The sequence below is a fragment of the Eubalaena glacialis genome, chromosome 2 (genome assembly GCF_028564815.1).
Source record: "Eubalaena glacialis isolate mEubGla1 chromosome 2, mEubGla1.1.hap2.+ XY, whole genome shotgun sequence".
In the NCBI taxonomy this organism is placed as follows: domain Eukaryota; kingdom Metazoa; phylum Chordata; class Mammalia; order Artiodactyla; family Balaenidae; genus Eubalaena; species Eubalaena glacialis.
In genome coordinates, this window is record NC_083717.1 from 40,243,855 (window position 1) to 40,265,999 (window position 22,145).

Genomic DNA, 22,145 nt, shown 5'->3' on the forward strand with positions numbered 1-22,145 from the left:
CCTCCCACTGTTCCTGCTCCCAGGAAACAGGCAGCTGTGTCAGGAGAGGGAACAGAGACCCCTGGAGAGTGCCCTAGAGCTAGAAGGGACAGAAGGGATGGGGTAGGTTAAGGCCTCATCTACAGACAGGAAACCCGAGGTTCTGGGAGGCTGTGAGTCCCCCTTCCCTGCCCGTAGGCTTCTGCCAATCTGTTCTCTTCGTCTGGTCAGCTGGTCCCAGGTCAGCCTAGGAAGAAATGCCTCTGGTCTTGCTCTCCCTCCTGGCGGGGCTCTCTACACTTGGGCTACACTCTTTGTAGCTCACAGAACTCTTGCAGCTCCCACTGGTCCATCTTATAGCAGAGTGGGCATTCAGCCACCCCATCCACCTTTGCTTCTGTGTTTCTGGCTCTGTTTTTTAGTGAGAGGATTGCCACAGTGGGAGGGACTGGGCTAGAATCAGGATAAGGTCATCATTTGTCTCCCAACCTTGATGTCCTCCAGAATCTGTCTCAGTGTTTATCAGACTCCCCCATCAGTTAGAGGAAGGGTACTTGGGTTCTGGACCAGGGCTGGGCAAGGGAAGAAGGATACCTGCATTTCAGATAAACAGTGGGGAAGATAGTGCAAAGAATGGTTCTACTCTGGCTAAAGCTCTCACCTCAGATCAGGGTCATCCTGGACTGACCTCGGTGAGGCTGGGAGGAAAGCCCTTCTGTGATGGTAGCATGGGTCCAAGCTCGGTCCAGGCTTGGCGCTGCTGAGCTTTCTAGAGTGATGTTGGTATTTGAATAGAGGCTTGGCATTGCTGTTGAATATACAACTGATTCTCGTTATTCCGAGTATTCTGTAAAGTCACTTTGACCACTAAATTAGCGAACACTGGACCATTGTTCCTAGGGGAAATCCAGGGTTAGGTTCGTGCAAGCATCTGGTCACAACACTTTTATCAGCTGATCAAGACATAACCTGTATTATGTGTGCTTCTTTTTAAAGACACCTTAATACATACTGTTGGTTCCTTAACATTGAACTCATAGTGGCCAACAGCAGTATGACTCATGCCTGAACAAAGCTTATCAAACACACCTTTTTTCTCCGTAAGGCACATCGCAGCCTTCTCACTCATAGGAACACTAGACAGAGCTTCAGCACTATGCTTGGGGGCTGCTTTAAACTGGGATCTCACCCACGAAAAGCACAAATATGCAAAAAAGGTGGCATTGGATAGACCACGAGAAGGACACTTGTTTACAGTATGAGAGCTGAAACGAGAAAGCAGAGCATGGCTTTTTAACCTCAGCTGGGAATGTGCATGTGGGGTGACTCAAATTGGTCACCACTTCTCGAATGTTTGTGAATGACTGTGAAAGCGCTGTGTGTGTGTGTTCTGGGGTTGCACATAAATTGTAGCAAGTAGGTGAATTCGTAAAGACAGAATCCGGGAAAAATGAGGATGGGCTTTGTTCCCTGTAGTGGAAGCTCTGGGCCCTGGGATAGAGTAGGGTCCCATGGGCTCCTGATACCAGGTGGTGGCATAGTTTCCAGATGGGGCGAACCTGGCATGTGGGGAGGAAGATCCCTCTGGGCCATCAGAATAAGTGGACACCGTGGAGAGACCGGTGGGTTCTGAGTGTCCTTTGATGTCAGGACCCAGCACCCAGCCAAGGAGCTGTTGCCCTGGGAAACGGTGCAGAGGAGAAGCGTCTCCACAGCTCCTTGTGTTTGTGACTCAAAGCAGGCAGCCTTTCTACGTCCAGACAGCACTTCTGTGTACACAGGAAGGGATCAGTGGAGACAGAGAGGAAGCAGGTTTAGTGACAAGACTTGAGGGAGTAGGGAACAAACAAGACATCAGAGCAAAATCCCCGGATGAATCCAGCTTATCCAAACCCTCTGATATTAGGGAAGATGATGCCCTTTTCAGGGAAGCGATACGTTTTGTCCTGTCAGTAGACAGCGGATGGCTCTTGATTGTTTTCAGAAAACATGTGTGGCGAGGACAAACAACGTGCAGGAGCCTTGTAACCGGATTTAGCTAATCCTCCCTCTGTGAATCCATGGCTGACTCACACAGTCCTGGAAGGGAGCGCCTGGCCCTCTCCTCGCTGAGATTTACCGGCTGGGAAGCAGCAGGTCTCTGATTACAAAGGCTTCATCAGTCAAGGGAAGGGACTCCAAGACACATCCCCATGTGCGATGAAACACTATCATAAATAATTAAAACCACATGCGCCTTGGCGGATAAATAAGCAGTGAACGTTTATGATGCTGCAGACGGGGCTTGGGTCACTCCTTTGGTGGGGGACGGCAAGAAGCAGGGGATTAAGGGAGGAGAAATGCTCATATCTTGGGGCCCCGGGGCGGGGGTCTCCCATCTGAGTCCCTTCCTCGTCCCATTTAACAACGCGGACTGTGGGGAGAAATCGCAGGGACATTAGCTACCTGAATTTAGGCCTCATTTCCGCAAGTCCTCCGGTGATGGATTTAGCACAGAAGTGCTTTTCTTTCTTTACACACGTGTTTATCATAAGTGGTGGGACCTTTCTGGCTGGAGTGATTAAGACGCTGCTCCTCTCCTGGCTTCTCACTTTCTATCTGTCTTCAGTCTGGTCCATAGCATTTTTCCTAGTGTGTCAGGGCTGCAAGGATGTTTAGAGCTCACCTAGTACCATCCATTATCAGATGCTTGCAGCCCCTCACCTGTGTGCCCGAGTGCTCCGCATTTGGCATTGTCTTTATTCTAAATTTATTCGGCCTTTCCAGGGGTGCTGGAAGAGCTGAATAAAGATGCTGCTCTTCAGGGTTGGATATAGAATCTGCAGTCTAGTGAGGCCACCCTCATTATTTATTTAAAGCCCCCTGATGCTCAAAAGCATCAGGAAACCAGTACAGCCCTCCATGTCACACAGCCAATTTGAGGCTAGGTCCTTCTGAATGAGACAGCAAGGGGCCGGCCTAGGTGGGTCACTGGGGAGAAGTTTCAAGCTGTTTGTAGCCAAGTTGGGCACTAGGTGACTTTTGTCCCCCTTGTGACTGCGCTGGGCTGCAGTTGTGGTGCCTGTGCTGGGCTGGACTGCAGGCGGCTGTGTTAGGAGTCATGCTTTGGCTCTTGCCCGTTGCTCGGTTGGAAGGCTGCTTGGCTCTGTTCAAGGCCCTGGGGTTCTCTGTTCATCCCCTTTTCCCAAAACCATTCTCAGAGGACAACTTTGCCTCTTGGTTGAGAGAGCAGAGGCCAGCTGGGGGTGCTAACCCGTGTCACCCTCCCCTCCTGCCCTCTGTCCCCAGGCCAGGCTGTCTGCCTTTATTCTCAGGTTGTTTCTGTCTCAGAGGGGGTGCTCCATCTTCCCAGCGTCAGCGTTCCCAGCTCCCCACCCCTCCCTTTGACCTCTCCCCTCCTGGTAGGCCTGTGGTCAGGGACTCTCCCTGACCCTGGCCAGCCATCCTTTGCTCTCACCTCCCCTTTCAGACATTGTCCCCTTCCACTCAGCACTATACCTCTTCACGTTCCCTGCCTCGTAGCTCTGTTTCCCCAGGAACCCCTGAGTTCTCTTGGTAAAACTTGAGCATATTCCTTTGGGTCCCTCCTCTTCGTTAGCATTTGAGTCATTCTCGCAGTGCTGATTTTTCTCCCTTTCATCTATTCAATAAATATTCATTGAGGGTTTGTGTCAGGCCTTCCTTTTGGCTCTGGAAACAATGGGGAACAAGGCATGCATGGTCCCTACCCTCAGGGGCTTACTGCCACCGGGGCTGATCTCCAAGATGCAGGGTGGGACCCTCTGCCCCCTTGGGGCCACTCCCGGGGCCTCGTGTCTTCACCTTGCTCCTTTCTGCTGCTGATTCACCAGCCTCTGCCCCTACCTAGTCACTTCTTTCCAGGTCTCCCTCCAAGCTCACACCTCCGACTGTTACCACAGTGTAATTCCCGCTTGAAATGCCCATCTCCCTCCCCCCATCCCCTCACTCCCTTTTCTTCCTTCCTGTACCTACTCATCACTGGGCATCTGGCTCACTTCCAACCACCTGTGAGTTCTTCCTAGGCCCATCCTATTGCAAAGTGACCTTTCCCTCCTGGGAACCCACGGCTTAGAGGAAAAGCCATGCACAGTAGTCTTGCATGATTTTGAGTGAAATCTTAGGTTGTTCCGTCCCTTCTCAAAGATGTGGGTCCTGTTTCCCAAACCTGACTTTGAACTTATTCCAAGAAGTAGCTCTTATGTGTCACCAGTCTTTTTTTTTTTTTAATTTTTCCTTTATTTATTTACTTATTTATTTTTATTTCTGGCTGCATCTGGTCTTAGTTGCAGCACGTGGGATCTTTCATTGCGGCGTGCGGCCTTTTCTCTAGTTGCGGCGCACGGGCTTCTCTCTAGTTGTGGCGTGCAGGTTTTTTCTTCTCTCGTTGAGGTGCGCGAGCTCAGTAGTTGTGGCGCTCGGGCTTAGTTGCCCCGCGACATGTGGGATCTTAGTTCCCCGACCAGGGATCGAACCTGCATCCCCTGCGTTGGAAGGCGGATTCTTTACCACTGGACCACCAGGGAAGTCCCCTGTGTTACCAGTCTTCATTGTCTGTGGAAACACAGCATGGGACTAGGGTTGAAGAAGATACCAACCAACCATGTGTCAGATGTTGCTTGGTGAGTGTGTCTTCATTCCAGGCGCAGGCTCTCGAGAGATGTCACAGACCAAGGGAAAGGTCGTTGATCTGCATCAACAGCCTCCTCTGGACCAAGCCCTGGGCTGGGCTTTCCATTTTTTACTTCATGCAATCTTTCGCCCACTCTCTGAGGGAGAGGCTGATATACCCATTTTATAGATAAAGAAACTGAGGCTCAGTGAGCTTAAGGGACTTGTCCCAGATCATACAGCTGTTAAGAGAGAACCTGAGATGAAAACCCAGACCTACTGACTGCAGGACGCATCCTTTCCCTGTCAGATCACATTGCCTAGGATTCCAGTGGTCCACAAGCATTTACTCTCCACCTCCTGGACTCAGGGAAGCTGGCTTTTGAGGAATGCTGTATTGTGGAGGTTCGATGTTCTCCCTGTTTCCAGGATAAGGACAGCCCTATGGGGAAGAGAACCTTGGCTGAAGGTCCCTGTAGTCATGAAGCTGGGTCAGCCTTGGTCTGGCTGTTGGGACTTATCCTCTTTTCTGAATTCTTCCCTAAAATCAAGTTCCCAAGGGACCATGGTTGCCTTCAGATAAGGAAATACTTGTCCCTGGGGATAAGTCAGTTTCTTAATTTTTAAAAAAATTTTAGAGCAGGTTTAGGTTTACAGAACAGTTAAGCAGGAAGTACAGAGTGTTCCCATTTACCCCTTCACACTTCCCCCACCAAAATCTCCCCTATTATTAACATCTGGCATTAGTGTGGTACATTTGTTACAATTGAAGAACAAATACTGATATATTATCATTAACTAAAGTCCATAGTTTACAGCAGGGTTCACTCTTCGTGTTGTACAGTTCTATGGGTTTTACAAGAGCATCATGTCATGTATCCATCACTTAAGTATCGCACGCAATAGGTTCACTACCCTAAAACTCTCCTGTGGTCCAAGATTCATTTCCCCTCCCCAGCCCCTGGCAACCATTAATCTTTTTTACTGTCTTCATAGTTTTGCCTTTTCCAGAATGTCGTTATAGCTGGAATCATACAGTATGTAGCCTTCTCATATTGGCTTCTCTCACTTAGCAATGTGCATTTAAGGTTCTTCCATGTCTTTTCGTGGCTTGATTGCTTATTTCTTTTTATCACTGAATAATACTTCATCGTATGGCTCTACCACAGTTTATCTATTCAGCTATTGAAGGACATTGTATTTGTGTCTAAGGGCTGCTGTGGCAAAGTACCACAAACTGTGTGATTTCAAACAATAGAAATGTATTGTCTCGTCGTTCTGAAGGCTGGAAGCCTAAAATCAAGGTCTCAGGGGACTCTGCTCCCTCTGCAACCTGTAGGGGAATCCTTCTTCCCTGTTCTCAGCTTTTGGTGGTTTGCTGGTATCCCTTGGCTTGCCACTGCATCACTCCAACCTTCTGTCCTCACATGGCATCCTCCCTGTGTGTCTGTCTTCACAAGGCCTTCTTCTTACAAGAACACCAGCCATATTGGATTAGGGGCCCATCCTTTTCCAGTATGACCTCATCTTGACTTAACTAATTACATCTGCAATGACCCTATTTCCAAATAAGGTCACATTCTAAGGTACTGGCGGTTAGGAATTCAACCTGTTTTTTTTGGGGGGTGTGGGTGGACACAACTCAACCCACAGTAGACATCTTAGTTGCTTTCTAGTTTGGGCAATTATGAATAAAGCTGCTATAAACATTTGTGTGCAGGTTTTGCATGGACATAAGTTTTCAACTCATTTGCATAAATGTCTAGGTGCGCGATTGCTGCATCATATGGTAAGAGGATGTTTAGCTTTGTAAGAAACAGCCAAACTGTCTTCCAGGTGGCAGTACCAAGGCAGATGAGGTTCTTTTCATTTCATATTAGACTGGCCTCCACTGCTCAGGTCCTGCCCCAGGATCTCTTGGACTTGTCAGTGCACACCCACCTACTCTGTGTGCTTTCTCGAGTGTGTCTATGTGTGTGTGTGTACACACAAGTGTGTGCATCTATATGTCTTCTGCTCTAAACTATACCAGCAACTGATGATGGTATAATTCTCATCGGATAGTTATTTGGCCTATAGTGAGCATACTTCACTTCTAACTTGTCATTGGTCTGAGGCCAATTGCCACATTGACTACAGAACTGGCGCCTTGATTTTCTGACCAGTGTGCTCATGCCTTCACAGCGTCTCAAAAGCAGTTTGTCACAGTGACTCTCTATGGTGCCCACCCAGAGCCCCCAGTGACCCTCACCTCTTCGGGCATCCAAACCCTTTTCTGTTTTGGTTTCCCTGAAACCTTGCTACTGCCTTCTCTTTCCCCATGTGTCATTTTCAAGCTGGCCCTGGTCTTTCGGGCCTCCTTTCAGGCCTTCAGGACTCTGTTTTCCACGTGAGTCTCTACACTTTGAACCTTACGTGTGAGTTCAACCTTCAGCCTCTCCTGGCTGGTCACCTCTACATCCTGCTTTCTTAGGCCTGTCACTCGTCCTCCCTGGCTGAGCCGGCAGCTCTGTCCTGGGGTCCCTCACAGCACGTCATTCTCATTGGGCTGTTGATACCCCATCTGTGTTGGTTCCCTCCAACCCCCTTTTCTCCTTTATTCCTCAGTCAGTCAACAAACATCCATTGAGCTCTCATTAAGTGCCAGGTACTCTGACGTGGGCCCTGGGATAGGGTGAAGGACCCACCCTTCCTTACCTCTCTTTGGCTACATTGCAGCTGTTTGGAGGTCCTGTCCTCACTCTCTTTCCTCAGGGCAATTGCTTGATGCACTCCCCTTACCATACCAGCCTAAAAGGCAAGGACGTCCACAAAGATGACCAAAGCTGGAACCAGTAGGTCTGTGAACTGTGTCCCTTTAGCTGGGACCAGTGGTTCCTACATCAGGAGTGAGGGAGTGGCTTGTCTCTTCCTCCTCTTCTGGGCCAATCAGCCACGGACCCTGTCTTTTCTGGAAGAGGAACTGCCAGGGCCGATTTACCAGCTATGGTGGGGAGCACGGAGCCTGTGGACATAATGCAGTATTAATAGTGCATCGGCATGATATAGATTTCTGTCACCTTCTGTACTAACAAACATTGCTTAGCGCAGGGTAATGATGGGTGTTTATTCCCAGCCACTTAGCTCAGCGTAATGGACTTGCAGATGAAATATGGAGAATGGGCTCCTTTGTCTGGGAGGCCACCCACCCCGGAACCAGGAGCAGAGACAGCAGTCGTAGCTGCTGCTACTGCAGAATATGCCTTTCTAGGTTTTTCTCTAGCCGAAGTCCTGATGGACTTGCCTGATGGAAGAAATTGTATCTGGTTACAGGGCTGGGCTAGGAGCTCTTCCTCTGGGAGTGGAGCTGAAGTGGCGGCTGGCTTACAGGGGGTGGGGGGATTGCTGTTTGCTCCTCTCTGGTTGGTTTAGGAGGGAGGCCTGGCTAAATGTGACGTGAAGAGATTAGGACCAATGTGGGCGTGGCCCGTTCTGATGCATCTCTTCCTTTAGTCTGCTGGTTGGATCTTGATGGTCCCCATTAAGGGAACTATAGGTTGAATCTTGGTGAAGGTAATAGTGATATTTTGCCTTAGCCCTTTTCACCGATTGGGTATCTCCAGGCTCTGTTTGCCAGACAGTCTTTCATAGAACATTTTAAACAAACAAAAATTAGGATTGTTCCCCTTGGATTTTTCTTCAATCCTATTTTCAGATCCAGTTAGAATAAGTAGCAGGCCCCTGAGAAGGCTGTGGTGTTAGGTTTGGTGAGCCCGAGGAGGAAAGGAGCGCTCAGACACATTACCAGTTTCTTTTCTTTCCAGACAAAGCTAGATGATTCCAGAATGGGTTATCTTGAAAGCCAAGGCAGTAAGTCAGTCCTGGGCCCGCATGCTTGAGCTTGTCCTGAGGGTTTCAGTCCCTGGAGAGTAACCTCTGTGGATACTGACTCCCAAATCCCTTAGATCTAGGCATAATCTAAGCATAGCATATTGCCCTTTCTTTTCTCTATCCCAGGATTTAAAAAATCACGTGATTGCATTTCCCCCAGATTATCTGAAACGCTAGAAATTGCTGAGCCTGTACTTTGGAGCTGTAACCAAACTAGTCCAAAGGGACAGACTCTGGTCCATCTCCCTGAGCCAAGACAACCTGCCTTCCTATTGAGTCTCATGACCTCGTATGTTCTGTGCTTCACCGCCATAATTACACACTCAAAGTTAGTAGCTGCATGCAGTCATGCTAATTAAGTAATTAGGTATAATTAAGCTCACTGTAAATACACGGTAATTGGCTTAAAAAAAGTATTTAGGGGGTAAGCGTGTGCTCCGTGGTGGAGGAGGAGGTGAGGAATGATAAGACCCTCAGCCAGCCTGTAGTCATGTCATTTCGTGGGGGAACATGAACGCAGGGGAAGGTGCACCCAACAGCTGAAAGTGAGTGAGATGTGGAGTGGGTCCTTCCCTTTCTGTCCAGAGCCCTGCGAGCTGAAGTACTACTTGTCTTCTTGACATGTTTTGGCCTCAGTCTTGTCTCCAAGGAGTGGGAGGATTAACTTCCCTCCAGAGACCCTCTCCAGCTCAAGATTTCCCAGACCTTTACTCTTTTTTTCCTTCAACTGGATACAAGCATCTGAATTGGATGGGAGTTTTTAAGGGTGATCATTCTGAACCAGCTGAGAAATCCACACAGCGATCAGATAGGAATCAAAAGTTGGGCTTTCTTGCTAGACTTAAGAAAGTTGCTTAGAAGTAAAGCCAAAATGGGCTTCTTGATGCCTCTCCCAAGCTTTGAACTTGGGATGCACAGACAGGAGTTGGGTCTCAGAGCAGATGTTGTCTATCTGGTTGCATGGAGGGTCATGGTCTGCCTCATTTTTGCAAGTCAGAAAGCTTAGGAGCTCCTTGGAAAACCACGTAGGCAGGAAGAGTCTCCCTTTTCTGCATTAGCCCTACCTGGAAGAGAATATGATGAGGGATGATGGACTCTGCCCACCTCACCCATCAGGTAAATCACTCACTTCTCACAGGGAGGGACCAAGCACACAGGTTGGGGAAAGAGCTGGGGGTTACTTCCTGTGTCTTTGAGGAGATAGAAATTCCTATTTTATGGGCAGAGGCTAAAAGACAGGAAAAAAGACCCCCCTCCCTCACCATCCTTAGAGACAGCAAGGGGTGCTATTGTTAGTGGCAGCCCCTATTAGTATTCTCTTTCCAGAAGCCCTTTCCAGGAGGAAATGGTCATCATCTCCATTGCCTCTGAATGAGCACATGAGTCATACTCCAGATGGGAGATATGCCTAAGAGCTGGGAAGTTCTCCTTCTCCGTGTGGTGTCTTCTTAATGGTCAGTAATTAAAAACCCAAGCTCTACTCACCTCTTAGCCAAGAAACCCTGAGTGCAACTGCCCTTCTGTCTTCTCCCCAGCTGCCTTTAACGCAGGATTTCCCAAATGGTACTCCGGGAGTTTTTCAGAAAAAAAAGTTCCATGGTCAAATAAGTTTGGGAAAACCTGGATTGAATACGTTTTATGTTTTACTGTGGGATTCTGAGAGCTTCTAATGGTAAAGTTCATTGCAATTTTGTAGGAGAACACCTGGGTCTGCAGCATTTCCCAAATTTATTGGACCCCCCGAACTTGATTTTTGAGGTACACTTGTTAGCATCTCTCTCTGGATGCAGATGTTCAGTGGATCGCATTCTGGGCTGTTCCGGGGGTTTGGGGTTCTGTTTTTGCCTCCCCAGCAGATGTGATAACTCATGTGACAGAGTGCCCAGATGGGCCTGAACCTGTTTGGCACGTGCTCTGTCCCATTTCTTCCCAAGCCTCTGGGAGGGACAGGAGGTGGATGAGTTCCATGGGAATGCCCCGAGTCAGGGTGGTGACATTCTTCAGGATTTCTGGCAGAGCACTAAGTGCCCTTCATGCAAGTGGATCAGGGGTCTTTGTTGGTTATTCTCTGCCTAGAAGCTCTTGCAGGTGCCTCTAACACTTCCTAAACCCCCAGATCCAGAGATGCTGGTCATGGCCAAATTTCACTGCATTCCTTGTTTCCAGGCAGATCTGCCACTTAGGATTGGAATCTCAGGGAGCTGTCTCTAAGGAGAAATGCACAATCCAAGATGCAAGCTGCTGCCCCCAAGCCACTGTTTCCAAACCATTGGGTGGAAGGTCAAAGCACCTCTTTATTTCAAGAAGGGGATCCCTTTTCACTAGAAAAGAACGTAAGATGAGTGTGGGTGGTCCTAGACCCTGGTCCCAGCCTACTGACTCAGCAGCCACGTGACTGTGGGCAAGGCATCCACCATCTCTAAACTTGAGATAAGAAAATGTGACCACCTTAGCTGGTATTTTTTGAGATGACGTGGCATGAGAATTTGAAAGGGCTCTGTCAACTTGCCTAAGTGGTATATACATGACCATCCTTGCCTTGACAACGACATTCTTACAACGATAGTTACAATTCCTGCCTCAAATATGCTGTTGGAGGAAACCAGATTGATGGTGTCAGAAATAGAGGTTTGCAAAGCTTGAAGTTATTTCTGAAAAGATAAGAATATTTCCCTCCAATGATTTCTTTCCCCCAGCTCTAAGAAATCGCAGTTTATCACCCAGATCCGCAGCCACAGAGATGCTCTCGGGAGTCAAGACTGTAATATGTTGGTTGTCAGGAAACGATCAATGCAGATGAGCAGAGAGCTCAGGCCAATTTCCTTCTGGGTTTATGAGACTGCAAAGCCGTGGGTGCAACTAGGGGATGGCAGAGAGATTCATGCTGAGATTCTTGTGTTGGTTTTATAGTCTTTGTTTGCCCTTCCCCCTTGTCAGGATACATTATTTTGTTGAAACTGCAGTGCCCCGGCTCCCCCATATACCTGCCCAAGTGCATCACTTGAGTTACTTGTACGTCTGTGCCCATATGGTACCTTTTATACAGTTAGGGCTTTAATGTCTGGCCACTCAAGTGGCCTCCTTTTTCCTTGTTCTTATACATAAGTGCACAGACCCTTCATTCTTCCTCAGCAGACCTACACGTGGGACTTTTAGACACAAATGTACATGTTTATGGGTCTTGTTTATATTTGTGCACATATCTCATGTTTTGGACACTGATCGTATCAGTTCAGATCTTTTGGCTGAAAGTACTAGGCAATCCTGACTCACTTGGGCTTAAACAAGAAGGCAGTTGGTCATCACATAACTCAAGTAAATAGGTAGGGAAGGCTCCTGGTTAAGTACATTAGGACTCTAGTTCTGCTTTTCTGAGATTCTCTTGCCTCTGCCTTTCTGTGTTTGGCTTTACCACCAGGCTGGCTCCCCTCATGATTACGGAATGGTTGCAGGAGCTCCAGGCATCACAACCAAACACATGGCCCAGGGACAGCACAGAATTGTCTCTTCTTGTGGCTTGACTGAAATTGAGAAAACCTTTTCCCAAGTTCCCCAGCAGCCTTTCCCTCCTGTCTCATTGGCCAGAATTACATCATCTGTTTATTCTTAAGCCAGTCACCCATAAAGAAAATGGGACTAAAACAAACACCTAGGCTCCTCCAGATACTCCCCTGGGCTTGGGGATGCAACTCACTTCCCCTGAGGCATAAGGCTGCCCGGAGGGGTGTGAATACCCTCCACAGAATCAGAGTCTGTTAGCAAGATAGAAAGTGAGAAATGACACTGCCCGCCACCCCAGTTCTTCTACGAGGGTCAACTCCTGCTCTGCTAGGAGTACGCAGAGGCCTCTTGGGGTTGGGGTAGAAGTGGCAGGAGGAAGATGAGAACGTTGATCTCATGCAAATTTTACTCCTCCTCTGTCTATCTCCGCTGAGGGAAAGCAAGCTGGTAATTTGTGGTCGTTGTCAGTGCTGTTCTGGTCTGGGAAATTGTCCTGCTAATTTTCAAGGCTATACTTATATGCCCGAGCAAAGACAAATTTCTTCATGTGGTTTTAGCTGGATATTATCTTGGTTGAGCAAGCTGTGTGAATTCCTGGGAGCTGCTGTATGATCCTTTGGAAGCATCGTTTCTGGAGAGTAGGTGGGAGCAGGGGCTGGTGAAGAGAAAGAAAGGGGCAGAGTAGTGAAGAGAGGAGAAATCACATTTACTCAGTACCTCTCAATACCTACTCAGGGCCAGGGTCTGATCTTTAAGCGGGTGAAAATAATAATAAAATCGTACACAGCGGAGTGCTTACTGTTGGCACTGAAAACTCTTTAAATATGATAAATTGTTTAATCCTTACAAAAACCATAGGTGCTATTACTTCCCCCATTTGGTAGATGGGGAAACCGAGGCACTGGGGAGATTAAGTCATTTCCTGTAGTCTCAGAGCTAGGCAATGACAAAACTGTGGTACGACAGAGCCCGCCACCCTCTCTTCCCCTCATCAGTCCTTCTGTCTATGTTAAATCCACTTGTCATGTAAGTGTTATGGTCCCCATTTCACAGATTGGGAAACTCAGACTCAGGGAAGTTAAGGAACTTGTCCAAGGTCACTCGCTGGTCAGTGATGGAGTCAGGATTCAAACTCAGGGATTTAGGAACATGCCTCTTGCCCTGGCCCAGGCTGTGTCCTCTCACTATTAGCTGACCTCCACTTCACCTGCACCCCACCTTCCGGGAGACTGAGGATGAGCTTGGAGATTGTCAGACAGATGCTGGCTTGGATGACCCGTGGTGCCCACCATCGAGTCAGCAGAAGGGAGTCCCTTTCTAGCACTTTCACGGCTCCCATGTAGGTAGCCCCCTCCTCACGCCTACCTCAGCAGGTCATCTAGAGCTTCAGATGCCTGGAAGGCAGGCCTCCCAGAGTGGGGTCCAAAATCGATGGGCAGTGGAGGGGATGCAACAGCTACACTGGGAGGAAGAGAATGAAAGTCCTTGGGGTCAAATTGGCTTCTTTCTTGGCCAAGCTTCCTTTTCTCCTGTCCCTGGTGGCTGTGTAGCTTAATTTGTCACCCAGATTGTAGCCAGCCGGGCCTCTCACCAGGCACTGTGTTAGCTTCCGTCCCCAGACCTAGAATTGCTGGTGACACGGCAACTCTTCGCATTGGATTCTGCTAAGTCGGGTGGCCCTAATGCCACTGGTAATGAAGAAGTGTTGGGACTAACCTCCTAATGGCTCATTGATTGGTTGAATTATGCTCAGTGTAATTCTGAAAATAGATTTTAAATATGTGCTTGGGGATTTGTGGGGATTTGTTACTTAGGAGCGTTAGCTCAGTTGTGGCTGGTTTGACAAAGATATCAACGCCAGTAACCTGGGTTGGGGCCATACTGTTTGTCTCGGGGAGACCCCCCAGGACCAGGACAGCTTGCCAGAGGGCAGAGCAGGCAGGTGTGGAAAGGTCCCCTTCCTTTCATACACAGCCCTTGGTAGGTCATCTGAGAAGGTCATCTGGTTGACCCAACCATTGCAAACCTCTCAATGTGCCCAAGGTGGGGAGGAGATGCACATATATTCTAGATTCTCCCTTTTACTTCCTCTGAAGCCGGGGAGCACAGAAGTTACCCTCTTTATAATTCCAAGTTTTTGCATTTCTTAGAGCTGCCACTCAGGGGAAGAACCAAAGGGAAGCATTCTCAGAGGATCAGCTTTGCAGCCTCTTGGCATATTCCAGCATCATCTGGTCTGCTTGGCATCTTTGAATCCCAGGCCTAAAGGGGGAGGTATATGAAGGGTTTCTGCTCTGGGCCTGGGCTTCTAATACCCATACATCTTTTTTGGTGAATGCCAAATTAATTTGGAAACATTAGAAAAGCTACATGGAAACATTGTCAGTGAGAGCCAATGACCCATCAAGAGGGAACAAGTTTAAAAAATGATGGTGCATCTATATAATGGAATATTACGTAGTCATTGAAAATAATAAAGCAGATCAATATGTATTGATGTTAAAAAAAAAAAAGAAAAGCTAATGAAGGTCCCTCTGAGGAAGCAACCAGCTGCAGATGGGACACAGAGACTTCCCAACACACCTAAAATCACCTGCCTTACGTATTTCTTTCTCTCTAGCGTATCAAGGACCTAAAATGCCTTCCATTTTTGATGCAGGGTGGGTCCGAAACAAAAGAAGAATATCATAAATGAGCTTCCATGGGGCAAAATGGGAAGGTTCCGTAAGACCATATTTCTGAGGGGAAATTGGTCAACAGTCTTTTTTGCAGAGCTTTGATTCCACTGCACCATTGTAATCTCTGTCTGAAAAAGCTATATTTCCTGATACCTTTCCCTGGGGTAATTTATACCCAGCCCACTGTGAGAAAAAAACGTATGCTCAGGGAAGGGAGGAAGTAAAAAACAAAACCTGGAAGAAAAGAAAAAAAACCGACATGCTGCTCTAATAAAGAAATTACTGACGTTCTACATTATGAACTGGATTAATTTTTAATGACTGAGAAAGGAGTTGATTTATAATGCATCCTTCTCTGCTGCAGAGCCTGTCCCCAGCTAATAAATAAATGACAGGTCTCTTGTATTAAAAGTATCCGTCATTTCACATTGCTGGAACGTAAAGAGTGAGAGGCACTGAGTGAGAGGCCCCTGGGAGAAGGCGTGCCCTGCTGGGCCCAGTTGGCCACAGCGGTTGGCCTAGTTCTGAAACTAGAGTTAAGCTCATTCCTTTCTCTTGGTCTCAGCAAAATGACCCAAATAGCTCCAGCTCTTGTGGTCCAGGAGAAAGTTCATAGGAAGAGGTGATGGAACGCTTAGGAATACTTAGCCATGCAAATTCAGATTCCTGGTCCTTAAGCAAAACTCTGTGTGGCTTCTCCCCACATGTGCCGACCACGTACCATGGGAGCTACGTGTTCAGTAGTTGGTCCTTTGTTGATGGTGATGTGACTCACAGCTCTTGTTCACCTCTCTTTGCTTCTTAATAAAGTAAAATAAAATAAAATGATGCCTAATATTTAACTCCAAAGTAGTATATGCTCATTGCAAATATCTTAGGAAAAATCTAGAAAAGTACAAAGAAGAAAATAGAAATTACCATCAATACTGTCCCCGGTGATGAATCTATGAACACGTTGGTGCCCTGCTTTCCAGTGGTTTTTTTCCCCCTTTTTTTTTCCTACATTTATAACAAATCAGACAGACACATGCCTACGCCAATACATACATGTGTATTATGCAAAAATGAGATCACATTCTGCATACGGTCTTATAATCTGAATTTGTTGTTTAACAGTACATCATTGACCTTTATTTCATCTCATTAAAAATGATGCAGCTATTTTTAGTGGCTACATATGCGTGGCCAGGGCCCTTTTCACGTTGGTGCCCTTGTAGAGCTGGCAATCCGTCAATCAAAATGCACTGCTTTGTTCTCTATCACAATGCCAACTCCAGAGTAAACACAGTGCAGGAGAAAAATGAGGACAGAAGATGGTTTTTGCACAGAACTCATAATTATGGAGCAACTACTATGCTGTAGAGTCGCTGCCATGAGGCTGAGAGAGAGGAACAGAGTGGCGTGGGATCCAGGCATAAGGCATGTATCGGAGATGCTGTCACAGAAACCTTAGAAGGAAAGGGCCAGGTGTGCTCAGAGAGTGCCAGCTTGTTTAAATTAGGGGAGCAGAGGCTTGCCACGGAGGAGGAAGGGTTTGAGCTTCCTAGAAAGCTAAGGAGGATTTAGGTGGGCAGAGGTGGAAGGTCAGGCCCCTCCAGGCCACAGCAGCAGTAGCTGGATGTAGACAGGGGCCTTTGAAGGGGCAGGGATGGAGGTCATGGGGGACGGGAGAAGGGTCCCTGGGTAGAGGAAGCAGCCTGTTGACCTATTACATAGAACAGGTTTTTGTCCCGGCTGTTGTAAATAGTGCTGCTATGAACACTGGGGTGCATGTGTTTTTTGGAATTATGGTTTTCTCTGGGTATATGCGCAGTAGTGGGATTGCTGGGTCATATGGTAGTTCTTACATAGGATAGGTTTTTGAAACAGCAATGATGCATTTATTCACAGAATTTGCACTTAAATCGTTCCGATCTTTGATTCCCACACTTGTCATTGTTATCAGTTTCTCAGAAGTAGGGAGTGACTTGAGAAGTAAAGAAACCACTCATTTTATCATCAAAAAGGTCAAACAAAGTAGGTGATTCTCTCTGAATTTAGGGACAGTTTCAAGCAGACACAGAAAGCCCCCTGTCCCAGAAAGGAGAGAGATGAAACAGTCACTGCATATACCTTTCAGCACAAGGAAGGTTATTTAGAAAATGACAGAGATTTAGCAATTGCTGCCAGCAGGTTTGACTCCTTCTCATTTATTTATATCGTCTTCCTAGGCTTATAAAAATGGAAGTTTTTGCCTGGATTTTAAGACTACCATTTCTGTCCTTCCACATATGAATTTATTTCTTGATTTGTTTTGTGCATTTCTAAACATACATAGACCAATGCTTTTTGCTTAAAAAAAAAAAAAAAAGGAAATTCTCTGGAGCTGGTAAGAAGAGGAATCAGAGGCCGTGTTTCTGTGAAGACTCAGCTCCTGTGTTGCAGGATGTTGCCAGGCAGAGTCCCAGAAGCATTCGTTCCTGAAGCACCTGGGAGAGCCTGTATGTTTGCCATGTTGAAAAGTGGCAAAACCTGTGATCAAGTCATAGCTGGCCTTGGTTTTATAACTAGTCAATTGCAATATAATCCTCACTTACATTTTTGCTTTCAAATTTTGGACCCCAAATCATTCCAGGAATAGGACTTGGCTGAAAGCAAAATTTTTCCTTTCCTGTTCTTTCTCTTTCAACTTAACTTCCTGATAGAACATAGAATTTTTTTTTTAATCTAAAAAAGACCTAAGAGATCCATTAAGACCAGTTTCTTCATTCTACAGATGAGGAAACTGAGGGCCAGAGTCATAATTCTGTGAAATAAAGCCACAGGATTATTTGGAGGCAGGAGGGGAACTCGGTCCAATGGCTCTCCTCTCTTGATGTTTCTCACTTCTCCTGAGCCTATAAGTGGAAATGCAATCTTTTCATTTCCCCCACAGAAGTTGATTTTGTCTGGGTCATTTAATAAAGAGTGTCTGACAAAAGTGAACTGTCTGACTTAGGTGCAGTAATTGCTACAGAAATTGGTTTTAGTGACTTTGGGGAATTCTGCAGTTGAACCCAGAAGGCATCCTTATCAAGTACGGTTTGTTCCAACAATTCCACAGATTTAAAGCACCTCAAATATCACCATTTCTCTTTGGAGTGATTCTTTGTTATTTTAGTAAACTTTCAAGGGGTGCTGCCACACTGCCTCATTGGATTCCTGGTGAAATACAGTGTCACTATCTCAATATTTTCTCTAGTTTCTTGAAGTCAGGCACTGCTAAGAGTCCTTGCACATGATCTGAAATATCATTTGCACACAATAGATCTTTTTGAGAAGACTGTCTGAGTTCCTAATGGCATTAAAGAGGAAGCCAACTTGCGGCTAGGCATCTATTTGATTCCCATGCAGCTTTCATGTTACTTAATGCATCCGTTCACAAAGGGAATTCGTTTCTACTCTTCAGCTTCTAAATGGCCTCACATGATTTGCAGTTGACAAACAGCACACTGGGTTGCTTCTTTATTGTTTCTGTGGAAAGCTGGTTGTGTTAGCGTCACCAAGCATATGGCTTTGTATCTTTAGGTATTCCATTGACAAACACTGGCTGATGGCCCACTGTGTGCAGAACCCATGCTAGGCAAGCACCATATTTTCATTGCACATCTCCATTGCCTGGTTAAACTCTGACCCAAAGGAAGATGGTGTTCATGATTTTTTTTTTTTTTTAATTTTATTTATTTATTTATTTATTTATTTATGGCTTTGTTGGGTCTTCGTTTCTGTGCGAGGACTTTCTCTAGTTGCGGCAAGCGGGGGCCACTCTTCATCGCGGTGCGCGGGCCTCTCACTATCGTGGCCTCTCTTGTTGCGGAGCACAGGCTCCAGACGCGCAGGCTCAGTAGTTGTGGCTCACGGGCCCAGTTGCTCCGTGGCATGTGGGATCTTCCCAGACCAGGGCTCGAACCCGTGTCCCCTGCATTGGCAGGCAGATTCTCAACCACTGCGCCATCAGGGAAGCCCAAGTGTTCATGATTTTTAAGCATCCTATCACTCTAGAGTTGACAGTGGAATTTCAGAAGACCTTCATTCCTATAAGATAATGGTTCTCAAGGGTGGTCACCAGACCACCAGCATCAGCATCACCTGGAAACTTGTTAGACATGCAAATCCTCGAGATTTTTTCCCCAGACCCACTGAATCAGAAACTCTGGGGGCAGAGCTCAGCGATTTGTGTTTAATAAGCCCTCCAAGTGATTCTGATACACACCCAAGTTTGAGAAGCACTAAGTAAGATATTTATGGCTGCCTTTTTTCCTTCCATCTAAAATATTTGGGGCTTCCCTGGTGGTCCAGTGGTTAAGACTCTGCGCTTCCACTGCAGGGGGCAAGGGTTCGATCCCTGGTTGGGAAACTAAGGTCCTGCATGCCATGTGGCATGGCCAAAGAAATAAATAAATAAAATAAAATAAAATAAAATATTTGAAGAAGTTGAGAGGGGTTTTAATACAACTGCTGGCAGTATTTTAAAATTTTTTATTCATTGAATAGACATTTATTGAGCATCTACTAAGTTCTAGATACTATATTGGGTGCTGAGAACACAAATAAGCAAACAAATAGGTCGTTTTGCTGTGGTTGTTTTGATATGAATGTGTAAAAACACTTTTCTGGGTAATAGTAATATAAACAAAAGACCGTCATCCCTTACCTTCACACCATCTGTGACTTCTGTGCTGTCCTAGGCCCCTCCAAATGGGGGACTTTGTCAAAGCTTGGGGTCAGAGTGTCATCACAGTGAGAAATGGTGTAAGCAAGGTGTGGGGAAGGATCAGGGATGGGGTAAGAATGCCGGCTTTGCATGTTATTTGGAAATAATAAGAATGCAAGTATGAAGATTTTGTATTTTAAACGGTGTTAGAATGTTTCTTTTATATCAAATCCACCAAGTCCTAGCAGCCATGTCAAAATGGCTGCATTGGATTGTCCCAATCCACTCAGGCGTCCATTGTTTTGTGGGTTTGAGGATGATGTAGAGATGGCAGGATAGGAGTTAGACAGCTGAATGTTGAATTCCTCAAAGAACAGTGGGTGCCTCTCCCTCATGGTCCCCCAGGCCTTCCCACGTGTAGGCTTCGATGGACATTGGAGTTTGGGCCTGCTGCTATGTCATCTCTCTAAGTCCCTATGGCAATAATGGGAGCACCTGCCTCATTAGGTCTTTCTGTGTATTAAATGATGGGACATATACAAACAGCTGCCTGCATTTAGAAAGCTATCACTAAATTCTAGCCATTAGGCTATTGGTACCATGATTACAGTCTGCCTTAGTTACACTAAAGAAGGAATTTGAAATGTCATTAGAACACTTCTGACCTACCAGATCATCCCAGGAGTATTTACTTGGTCATGCAGATTTGGTTTGACATCATTGGCAAATCACACTTTCTCCTTGGTAGAGAAACGTGTGATGGGAAATGTCTCCCCTTGTCCAAGCCAGTGTCACATTACAGTGACATTGTTCAGTGACCAGCTGATATGCCCACAGCCAGGACCTGTGTATCTCCAGTGCCGGCTTCTCCTCCAAGTTAACCCTGAACCATGACCCAGTCCCAGAACTTCACCTCCTTGCCAAGGTCAAGGAGGTGATTTTGCCAGGAAATATCAGATTAGTGAGAATGTAATTATGATTTCCAAAAGTTCAGAGAATATACCAATACAGTGAATGACCCTTAAAGTATTGAATTTAGGTACATCTAACCTCTTCCTGTTAAATATGGAAATACATGCCTTTTGTGAGTCCTTCATAGAATTAAGAGTAGAGCCACATTCTAATGAGTTCGCAGCTAAACTTTCTCAAATCCCTTTCTATTTTGATTTTTTAAAAGCCAGCCATGGACAGAGTTTTTTGTTGGTGAACGCTTACTGATGAGTAGGAATTATAGGCAGGAAGAGGTGAGAGGCCCCGGACAGAAGGAGCAGCACATGCAAAGTTATAGAGACATGTTCTGGGGAGAGTCAGTAGTTCTGGGTGAGTGGGGTGAAGGATGTGTGTCAGAAGCCAAGAGGTAACGGCCTGGGTGCCATGCTTGTTTATTTCAAACCATTTGAAGCTAATACTGGGGTACAGAAATATCCCCCAACAAGCTATGGATCAGAAAGGAACAAGAAGAACATTTGCAAAAAAAAAAAATGGATTTTTTTTTTCCTTTCTTGGGTAGCGTAAGGGTGACAGTGTGTGTGATGGCATGAACTCTGAATTAAACATTGGCAAACCAGGTCTAGGTAACTACTATTAACCCACAGTACTGTATCAGGTGAGTGATTCAGACACACTAAATTGTGTCTGTGAATGATACAACCAGACCTGTTAACCAACCCAAGTTATTTGGGGTGGTGTGGGAGGTGGGTGAGTGGATGTGTATAAACCCTCGCATTGCTGGACATATATTTTGCTCTTTTTTTGCTCTTACATTTGCAAGTTCTGTTATTGGATCTTAGTGGACAAAAACAGAATGTGTATCTTTTAAACTAAAACCCTCCTTATTCAATAAGTTTATTAAATTGCTTTTAGGAGTAAAATCTGTTAGCAATAGATGTATATTTTCAACACATTCATCATTTAACAGAAAAAAGAATAGTGGTTTTTTTAACATCTTTATTGGAGTTTAATTGCTTTACAATGGTGTGTTAGTTTCTGCTGTATAACAAAGTGAATGAGCAAAAAAGAATAGTTTAATTCTTCTCAACATTTCCTTTTACTTCAGGAAAAAATATTTTAAAAGCTTGGAGAAAGAACTACCAATTTGTTTTACATAAATTTTTCTCCTTTCCCCAGGATAGTCATACCTTAAATCTTGATCGGGGATCAGGGTGGTGGTTGGAGCTTTGAGAGCGAAGTAATGCGGAAAGCATAGATAAACCACAGCATAGAGAAAGCATAGATAAAGCACAGAGCCGTGGACTTGGGGTCGTATTTTAGGGAGAGGAAGGGACGGGAGATGGAGACAGAGTGGGGCTTTTGGAAAGGGCTACTAAATCCAAAGGTAGAAAGAGTTTGCAAAAGAAGGGTGGTGTCAGAGGCAGAAGCAGTAGTAGACAGAGGTCGGGCCACCAGATTTGGGGAAGAACTGGGTCCTAGAAACCTGCAGCGGAGGGATGAGGTGGGTCCCCCCATCGCAAGGATCAAGGGGGGACTGGTTGGGGGAAACAAACCAGAGAGCAGTGACAGGATGGTGAGAAAAGGACAAGGTGACCACATAACCTTGCCCTCTAGATTTGGCAATTTGGGGCTAATTCCCATGCCTGATCGTTTGAAAGAGGATTTCTTCTTTCTATACCAGATGTTTTGGCTTGGATCGGTTTGGCCACCTGGAGGACAAAGGAGTCCACAATATCATTGGGAAGGAAAATCGTTCTATGGTGTGTTCTTTCCTGACTGGATCCGAGGAGGCTCTGAGAATAGGAGCAGAGGTGTCTTTTATAACATTAGTGATCACATGTCCTAGTAGAAAAATCTGGGCTTGA

General features: G+C 46.1%; 1 protein-coding gene across 4 annotated transcripts in view; it reads left to right on the forward strand.

Moving 5' to 3' along the window:
• NTRK3 (neurotrophic receptor tyrosine kinase 3) overlaps window positions 1-22,145 on the forward strand; it is a 373,167-nt gene that overhangs the window by 227,552 nt on the left and 123,470 nt on the right. The window lies entirely within an intron of this gene.